Source organism: Oncorhynchus keta, chromosome 7, assembly GCF_023373465.1.
Source record: "Oncorhynchus keta strain PuntledgeMale-10-30-2019 chromosome 7, Oket_V2, whole genome shotgun sequence".
Classification (NCBI taxonomy): domain Eukaryota; kingdom Metazoa; phylum Chordata; class Actinopteri; order Salmoniformes; family Salmonidae; genus Oncorhynchus; species Oncorhynchus keta.
Window position 1 is genome coordinate 36,468,479 of NC_068427.1, and position 10,425 is coordinate 36,478,903.

Sequence of the window (10,425 nt, forward strand, 5' to 3'; positions counted from 1 at the left end):
ATATTACAACCAATTTTTAATTATTAAAGTGGCTAGAGATTTGAGTCAGTATGTTGGCAGCAGCCACTCAATGTTAGTGATGACTGTTCAACAGTCTGATGGCCTTGAGATAGAAGCTGTTTTGAGAGTGAGGTTATTTTCCTGACACCACACTCCGAGGGCCCTCACCTCCTCCCTGTAGGCCATCTCGACGTTGATGGTAATCAAGCCTGCCACTGTAGTGTCGTCTGCAAACTTGATGATTGAGTTGTAGGAGTGCATGGCCACGCAGTCCTGGGTGAACAGGGAGTACAGGAGAGGGCTGAGAACGCACCCTTGTGGGGCCCCAGTTTTGAGGATCAGCGGGGTGGAAATGTTTCCTACCCTCACCACCTGGGGTGGCCCGTCCAGTCCAGGACCCAGTTGCACAGGGTGGGGTTGAGAGCCAGGGTCTCGAAGCTTAATGACGAGTTTGGGGGGGTACTATGGTGTTAAACGCTGAGCTGTAGTCGATTAACAGCATTCTTACATAGGTATTCCTCTTGTCCAGATGGGTTAGGGCAGTGTGCAGTGTGATTGCGATTGCGTTTTCTGTTGACCTATTGGGGCGGTAAGCAAATTGGAGTGGGTCTAGGGTGTCAGGTAAGGTGGATGTGATATTATCCTTGACTAATCTCTTAAAGCACTTCATGATGACGGAAGTGAGTGCTATGGGGCGATAGTCGTTTAGCTCAGTTACCTTAGCTTTCTTGGGAACAGGAACAATGGTGGCCCTCTTGAAGCATGTGGGGACAGCAGACTGGGATAGGGATTGATTGAATATGTCCGTAAACACACCAGCCAGCTGGTCTGCGCATGCTCTGAGGACGCGGCTGGGGATGCCATCTCGGCCGGCAGCCTTGCGAGGATTAACATGTTTAAATGTTTTACTCACGTTGGCTACGGTGAAGGAGAGTCCACAGGTTTTGGTAACGGGCCGTGCCGGTGGCACTGTATTGTTCTCAAAGTGTGCAAAGAAGTTGTTTAGTTTGTCTGGGAGCAAGACATCGTGGTTTGCGACGGGGCTGGTTTTCTTTTTGTAGTCCGTGATTAACTGTAGACCCTGCCACATACCTCTCGTGTCTGAGCCATTGAATTGCCACTCTACTTTGTCTCTATACTGACGCTTAGCTTGTTTTATTGCCTTGTATAGGGAATAGCTACACTGTTTGTATTCGGTCATGTTTCCGGTCGCCTTGCCCTGATTAAAAGCAGTGCTTTCAGTTTTGTGCGAATGATGCCATCAATCCATGGTTTCTGGTTGGGGAAGGTTTTAATTGTCGCCGTGGGTACAACATCACAGATGCACTTGATAATAAACTCGCTCACAGAATCAGCATATACATCAATGTTGTTGTTCGACGCTATCCGGAACATATACCAGTCCACGTGATCGAAGCAATCTTGAAGAGTGGAATGAGATTGGTCGGACCAGCGTTGAACAGACCTGAGCACGGGCGTTTCCTGTTTTAGTTTCTGTCTGTAGGCTATATGTTGGTTGCATATAAGATGGTTGCATATAGGCTGACCGAAAATAGTATCAACACAGGGGCCAGTTACACTGCATCTCACCTTACCCTTGGAAGGAATAAATTGTTATTTTACACATACACACACAGTCTTATGCAATTAACCTTCAAAATCCTATCTGCCCTAACCCCTAACCCTAACCCGTACCCTTACCCTAACCTGAAAACCTAACCCTAGCTCCTAACGCGAACACTAAACCTAATTCTAACCCTAACACTAACTCTAACCTTAAGCCTAAAAATAGCATTGACCTTGTGGGCACCAACACATTTTTTTTGTTGGTTTACTATTCTTGTGGGGACTTCTGGTCCCCAAAAGTATAATTAAACATGTCCACACAAACACACACACACACAGTGCCCCCAACAAAATTAAGATACTGCACTTTTGTCATTGAACCATATGTGACTGTATTAGATTACATCTCTAGGCTGTGGTGGAGGAGAGGATGACCTTTCTAAAGTCTCTGTGGCTGCATGAGTTTCATAAAAGTTATATGAGCAGTGGTATGAAACTGGATATGGACTGGACTGTGGGCATTGAGCATTCATGTCAGCTGCCTCTAACACTGGGTGTCCCAAATTACAACCTAATCCCTATAAAGTGCACTACTTTTGACCGGCTCTGGTCAAAAGTAGTGCACCATATAGGGAATGGGGTGCCATTTGGGATGTAGACACTGACAGAATTTACCACTGTTTTATGACAATGATATTCCATTCTAAACAATTCAAATGTTGTTCCACCATTCAGGCATTCAATTCAGGCCAAATTAGGAAATTATCTAGAATGTATCAAGGCACAAGGTGAGACCCAGATGCAGACACAGGGGGCAGATGGTTGGAGCCTTACAATGTTTAATAATCCTAAGGGGTAGGTAAGAGGTCAAAACCAGAGATTGAATCCAGGAGGTACAGAGTGGCAGACAGGCTCGTGGTCAGAAAGGCAGGTACAGATTCCAGAAACAGGCAAGGGTCAAAACCGGGAGGACTGGAAAAAGGAGAATAGCAAAAGGACTACGGGGAAAAACACGCTAATTGACTTGACTAAACATACAAGACGAACTGGCACAGAGAGACAGGAAACACAGGGATAAATACACTGGGGAAAATAAGTGACACCTGGAGGGGGTGGAGACAATCACAGGGACAGGTGAAATAGATCAGGGGGTGACAGAATGTCAATGTATACTGAAACTGTAGCCTGGTCACAGATTTATTTTGTAATGTATAGCCAACTCCTAATGTTGCTGTCATATTGTCATGTTTGGCATGAAAGGACCATAGGAGTTGGCAAGACAGCATAAAACAGATCTGGGATCAGGCCATTGAACCTGTATCAGATTCACCCACAAATCACCCTACTAAAAACATGTAATCTCTCTATCTCACTCTCTCTCTCCCTCCTAGGCATTCAGCAGTGACAACAATAAACAAGCTCTATCCACTGTGATATGATGTGATATGAGCATCTTGTTGCTACTGAAACACCCCCATTGAGGGAGGTTGAAAAGAGCAGCCAATGTTATCTCACCTATGACCTCTGGCTTTCACAGAGGGAATACCCTACAGTACCTGGGAAAACTATTCCACCTTTGGCAGAGAGAGGAGGAGCAGGCATACTGTACAGTACCAACTACATCATGTTGTATACCAACAACACACCAGCAGAGGGAGGGGGAGCAGGCATACTGTACAGTATCAACTACATCATGTTGTATACCAACAACACACCAGCAGAGGGAGGGGGAGCAGGCATACTGTACAGTATCAACTACATCATGTTGTATACCAACAACACACCAGCAGAGAGAGGAGGAGCAGGCATACTGTACAGTACCAACTACATCATGTTGTGTACCAACAACACACCAGCAGAGAGAGGGGGAGGCATACTGTACAGTATCAACTACAGGCATACTGTAACACACCAGCAAAGAGAGGAGGAGCAGTATCAACTACATCATGTTGTATACCAACAACACACCAGCAGAGGGTGGAGGAGCAGGCATACTGTACAGTATCAACTACATCATGTTGTATACCAACAACACACCAGCAGAGAGAGGAGGAGCAGGCATACTGTACAGTATCAACTACATCATGTTGTATACCAACAACACACCAGCAGAGGGAGGGGGAGCAGGCATACTGTACAGTATCAACTACATCATGTTGTATACCAACAACACACCAGCAGAGGGAGGAGGAGCAGGCATACTGTACAGTATCAACTACATCATGTTGTATACCAACAACACACCAGCAGAGGGAGGAGGAGCAGGCATACTGTACAGTATTAACTACATCATGTTGTATACCAACAACACACCAGCAGAGGGTGGAGGAGCAGGCATACTGTACAGTATCAACTACATCATGTTGTATACCAACAACACACCAGCAGAGGGAGGAGGAGCAGGCATACTGTACAGTATCAACTACATCATGTTGTATACCAACAACACACCAGCAGAGGGAGGAGGAGCAGGCATACTGTACAGTATCAACTACATCATGTTGTATACCAACAACACACCAGCAGAGGGTGGAGGAGCAGGCATACTGTACAGTATCAACTACATCATGTTGTATACCAACAACACACCAGCAGAGGGAGGAGGAGCAGGCATACTGTACAGTATTAACTACATCATGTTGTATACCAACAACACACCAGCAGAGGGAGGAGGAGCAGGCATACTGTACAGTACCAACTACATCATGTTGTATACCAACAACACACCATTTCTCTGTTCAGCATTTCACAAAAACATCAACCATACAACTGAGTCAGCTTTAGAGACAGTCAAAATTACAGCTCTGTGATATAAAGCCTGACATAAGTGTTGCCTTTTGTTAGTTTTCCCTCCTCTCAGTCTGAGTATAGTGGAGTATAGTCTATAGGCTGTGTTGACCACGGGAGAGGTCAACAAGTCACTTCTGGAGTCATTTTGGAGAATATTTTCTGAGGGGCAACATTACCAAGATTTACGAGGGATTTTGTGTGTGTCTGCACTTCTTAGCATTCCGTCCTGATATTTAGCAGTTTTATTTTTATAGTCTAGACCAGGCCTGAACAAAGGCAGGCCCGGAGGCCGTAGGCAGCCTGCGACCTAATTCAATACAACCCGCGGAATAATGCTCAGATCACATAAAGAATTTGTGATAGTAAAGTTTTGAAAAACATATTTGTTATTCAAATGAAAAGCCCAATGAATTGTCACCTTTGTGTAATGATTTAACTTCCACCGCTTGTGGGACATTTATTTTGAAGGCACATATAAATAACAACTGCACAGGGACAGACAGTGACTGACAATCTTTTTCAAAGATTTCTAAGAAAAGGAAAGTAGACAAAGAATGTAGGGTGATCCAGCAAGAGTGGACATTGACATATTTCTTTATTGATTTATCAGGGAAAGCTGTTTGCTAAGTATGCAAAGAGAGCATCACTGTCTTGAAAGACTACAACTTGTCCCGACACTTCCAGTCGAAGTATGCAGAGAAATATAGGAATATGTCTTCTGAGCAGAGGGAAAGTGCATCGAAAGGAGGACTTTTAACAAAACTGCATTCAGTAAACGACCGAAACGTGAGAGCTAGATATGTACTGTCTCATAAGATTGCTAAACATAGCAAGTCATTCACTGAAGGCAAATTCATGAAATAATGTTTAATTGACTCTGCAGCAATACATTTCCTCGACAAGAAAGAGTTGTTTGATGTCACACATCGCACAGTATATGGAACAAGGTAAATGATTTCACCTATTTCTCCTTGGCCCTGGATGAGTGCAGTGATGCACGTGACACGGCCTAAGTTGTGGATATCTCTAAAAATCTGTAAACATAGATATCATCCTGACCAACCTGCCCTCTAAATACACCTCTGCTGTCTTCAACCAGGATCTCAGCGATCACTGCCTCATTGCCTGCGTCTGTAATGGGTCTGCGGTCAAATGACCTGTCAAACGCTCCCTAAAACACTTCAGCAAGCAGGCCTTTCTAATCAACCTGGCCCAGGTATCCTGGAAGGATATTGACCTCATTCAGTCAGTAGAGGATGCCTGGTTATTCTTTAGAAGTGCTTTCTTCACCATCTTAAATAAGCATGCCCCATTAAAAAATGTAGAACTAGGAACAGATATAGCCCTTGGTTCATTCCAGACCTAACTGCCCTTGATCAGCACAAAAACATCCTGTGGTGTACTGCATTAGCATCGATTAGCCCCCACGATATGCAACTTTTCAGGGAAGTTAGGAACCAATATACACAGGCAGTTAGGAAAGCAAAGGCTATCTTTTTCAAACAGAAATTTGCATCCTGTAGCACAAACTCCAAAAAGTTCTGGGACACTGTAAAGTCCATGGAGAATAAGAGCACCTCCTCCCAACTGCCCACTGCACTGAGGCTAGGAAACACTGTCACCACTGATAAACAACACTCTACTCAGCAAATTGGATGCAGTCTATCACAGTGCCATCCGTTTTGTCATCAAAGCCCCATATACTACCTGCCACTGCGACCTGTATGCTCTCGTTGGCTGGCCCTCGCTACATATTTGTCGCCAAACCCACTGGCTCCAGGTCATCTATAATACTTTGCAAGGTAAAGCCCCGCCTTATCTCAGCTCACTGGTAGCAGCACCAACCCTTAGCATGTGCTCTATTAGGTATATTTCACTGGTCACCCCCAAAGCCAATTCCTCCTTTGGCAGCCTTTCCTTCCAGTTCTCTGCTGCCAATGACTGGAAAGAATTGCAAAAATCACTGAAGCTGGAGACTCATATCTCCCTCACTAACTTCAAACATCAGCTGTCAGAGCAGCTCACAGATCATTGCACCTGTGCATAGCCCATCTGTATATAGCCCATCCAACCATCTCATCCTCATAATGTTATTTATTTTTTTGCTCCTTTGCACCCCAGTATCTCTACTTGCACATTCATCTTCTGCACATCTATCACTCCGGTATTTAATTGCTAAATTGTAATTACTTCACCACTACAGCCAATTTATTGCCTTACCTCCCTAATCTTACCCCATTTGCACACACTGAATATACATTTTTTCTATTGTGTTATTGACTGTACATTTGTTTATTCCATGTGTGTGTTGTTGTTTGTGTTGCACTGTTTGCTTTATCATGGCCAGGTCACAGTTGTAAATGAGAACTTGTTCTCCACTGGCCTACCTGGTTAAATAAAGGTGAAATAAATAAAAAAAAACATTTTTTAAACTTGACAGGATTTTTTTGGGGGAAAAGGACGCAAGATCAAGCAGCTGAGCTGAACCCAGATCAGAGAAGTGTCACGTTCTGACCTTTATTTCCTGTGTTTTTGTATTTAGTTAGTATGGTCAGGGCGTGAGTTGGGTGGGCAGTCTATGTTTGTTTTTCTATGTTGTGGTTATTTCTATGTTTCGGCCTAGTATGGTTCTCAATCAGAGGCAGGTGTCATTAGTTGTCTCTGATTGAGAATCATACTTAGGTGGCCTGGGTTTCACTGTGTGTTTGTGGGTGATTGTTCCTGTCTCTGTGTGTGCACCAGATAGGACTGTTTTTGAGTTTTCACATTTCTTGTTTTTGTTAGTTTGTTCATGTGTACCTTAATGTATTAAAAAGTACCATGGACAATTACCACGCCGCGTATTGGTCCTCTGATCCGTTTCGCCTCCTCTTCGGAAGAAGAGGAGGAAATTCATTACAGAATCACCCACCAAAATCGGACCAAGCGGCGTGGTAAAGGACAGCGACGACAGCAGCAGCAGCATCAACAACAGTCCATCACAGGACTCCTGGACATGGGAGGAGATACTGAACGGAGAGGGACCCTGGGCACGGGCTGGGGAAAATCGCAGCCCCAAAGCAGAGCTGGAGGCAGCGAAAGCTGAGCGGCGGCAATATGAGGAGCCAGCACGGCAGTGCGACAGGTACGAGAGGCAGCCCCAAAAAATTTTTTGGGGGGGGCACACGAGGTGTGGTACTAAGCCAGGTAGCAGACCTGAGCTCACTCCTCGTGTTCATGATAAGCAGCGCATTACTGGTCAGGCACCGTGTTATGCGGTTAAGCGCACGGTGTCGCCAGTGCGTGTCCATAGCCCGGTGCGCTATAGGGCAGCCCCCCGAGAGTGCCATGCGAGTGTGGGCATTGAGCCAGGGCGTATGGTGCCTGCTCAGCGGGTCTGGTCGCCGGTACGCAGTCTTGGTCCAGGTTATCCTGCGCCGGCTCTGCGTGCTGTGTCTCCGGGGCGCTGGGAGGGTGCAGTGCGTCCTCTGCCTGCGCTCCGCTCGTACCGGGCAACTGTGGGAGTGGAGCCTAGGGGAGAGGTGCGTGTAGTAAGCACTAGATCTCCCGTGCTTACCCACAGCCCGGTTCAACCTGTGCCTGCACTCTGGAGGGTCCGGGCTAGAGTAGTTGTCCAGCCTGGGGAAGTGGTGCCAAGGTTGCGCACCAGAGCTCCAGTGCTCCCTCACAGCCCGGTCTTTCAGGCTCCTCCTAACACCAAGCCTCCTGAAAGTCTCCCAGCCTGGTGGTTCCTGTGGCAGCCCCACGCACCAGGCTGTCTCTCAGTCTCCTCCCTGCAGGTGCTCCCGCCTGTCCGGGCGCCGCTGCCGGAGCCTCCCGCCTGTCCGGCGCCGCTGCCGGAGCCTCCCGCCTGTCCGGCGCCGCTGCCGGAGCGTCCCCGCCTGTCCGGCGCCGCTGCCGGAGCCCCTCAGCCCAGAGGCGCCAGAGCCCCTCAGCCCAGAGGCGCCAGAGCCCCTGCCCCTCTGTCCAGAGCTTCTGCCCCTCTGTCCCGAGCTGCCCCTCTGTCCAGTGGGGTCATTGAGAGGGGCTGCCATGGTGAGAAAGCCACGGAGGCGGACAATAAAGCGGACTAAGACAATGGTGAAGTGGGGTCCGCGTCCCGCGCCAGAACCGCCACCGCGGACAGACGCCCACCCAGACCCTCCCCTATAGGTCAAGGTTTTGCGGCCGGAGTCCGCACCTTTGGGGGTACTGTCACGTTCTGACCTTTATTTCCTGTGTTTTTGTATTTAGTTAGTATGGTCAGGGCGTGAGTTGGGTGGGCAGTCTATGTTTGTTTTTCTATGTTGTGGTTATTTCTATGTTTCGGCCTAGTATGGTTCTCAATCAGAGGCAGGTGTCATTAGTTGTCTCTGATTGAGAATCATACTTAGGTGGCCTGGGTTTCACTGTGTGTTTGTGGGTGATTGTTCCTGTCTCTGTGTGTGCACCAGATAGGACTGTTTTTGAGTTTTCACATTTCTTGTTTTTGTTAGTTTGTTCATGTGTACCTTAATGTATTAAAAAGTACCATGGACAATTACCACGCCGTGTATTGGTCCTCTGATCCGTTTCGCCTCTCCTCTTCGGAAGAGGAGGAAATTCATTACAAGAAGTATTTTCCTGCATTGCATTATTCATCAGGAGGTCCTCTGTAAATGTGTTCTGAAAATGAGCCATGTTGTGGATACAGTCACTAAATTGGTAAACATCATAAGAGGAAACTCTTTAAACCACAGGCAGTTTGTCTCACTGTTGGAAGAGACAGAGTTGGGTCATGCAGAGCTCCCCTACCACATAAACGTGAGATGGCTGAGTTTGGGGAAGGTGCTTAAAGGGTGTGGAACCTGAAGTCGTAGATTGCTAATGAAAGAAAAATATGTGGATTTCCCTCAACTGCAATATAAAGAATGGTTGGCTGATTTTGCCTTCACCGTGGACATCATGGACCTCATGAATGAACTGAATTCCAAACTACAAGGGAAGGGCCTTTTTGCACATCAGATGTACAGCCTTGTCAAAATTACTCATCCTGACCTGCCAAGTAGAAGCCAACAATCTCACCCACCTTCCGACACTACTAGTCTGTTCCCTATCAGATGACCAGCAGGAGAAGAATACATCGCTGCTGTGTGCTTTGAACGCTGAGTTTTCTCGCGTCTTGAGGATTTCAAAGTGTAAAAGTGAAAATGACATGCTGTTGGTTTCCTCTCCTTTCACCTTCAATGTGGATAACACTCCCACTGACCTGCAACTTGAACTTATTGATCTTCAGTCTGATGCAGTGATTGGAGAACTATTCAAAACATTGTCACTGACGAAGGGAAGCATCAGGGAGTTTTTTTAATTTTATGTGTCAGAGTAAGGACGTTGGGTCCGGGAACTGCTACAGGCTCTCATGCCTCCACCGGATCGCCAGGCTCCCCTGCTTCCACCGGATCGCCAGACTCCCTTGCCTCAACCGATCTGCCAGGTTCCTGCCTCCCAGCTGACTCGACAGGTTTACATGCCTCTGCTGGCGTGACAGGTTCTTGCACATCAGCAGGGGTGACCAGTCCACTCCTGATCTCCGGGTTCGTCCCCTTTGACTGCGTCCTGTGGCTGGAGCCACGCGTCGGGGAGGGGGTACTGTCATGTATACTCCATCTCCAGCCTCTAGGTTATCAGGCTGCTGATTATCCCACACATGACACTCAACAGGACTCCCTCACCTTCCCTATATCTGTCACTCCCCTTGGTTCTTTCCTCAGGTATAATTGACTAGGTTTTCATGTTTGTGCGTTGTTTGTGTTTTGTGTTCATTGTTTATTTAATTTATTAAAACACTCACTTCCTGAACTTGCTTCCCGACTCTCAGTGCACTCGTTACAGCATCTCTCGATGAACAAAACTTTCAAAAGATTAGACGTCATGCTCAGAAGATGTTTGTACTGTTTGGGTCAACCTATGAAGGTGAACATTTTCAGTGATGAAATATAACAAGTCAAGGCACAGATTATCTCTTACTGACTCTCACCTCTCAGTAATCCTGCGCATAGCGACATCAGAAACTATACCTGACTTCACTGCTCTAGTCAATGCCTTTCAGAG

General features: G+C 46.8%; 1 long non-coding RNA gene across 1 annotated transcript in view; it reads left to right on the plus strand.

Moving 5' to 3' along the window:
• The window catches only part of LOC127931139 (uncharacterized), a 17,080-nt gene extending 9,893 nt beyond the window's left edge, over positions 1-7,187 (plus strand). Inside the window, exon 2 of the long non-coding RNA XR_008139903.1 lies at positions 7,002-7,187. This is a non-coding gene — a long non-coding RNA (uncharacterized LOC127931139). The remainder of the gene's footprint in view (positions 1-7,001) is intronic.
• The last annotated feature ends 3,238 nt before the right edge of the window (positions 7,188-10,425 follow it).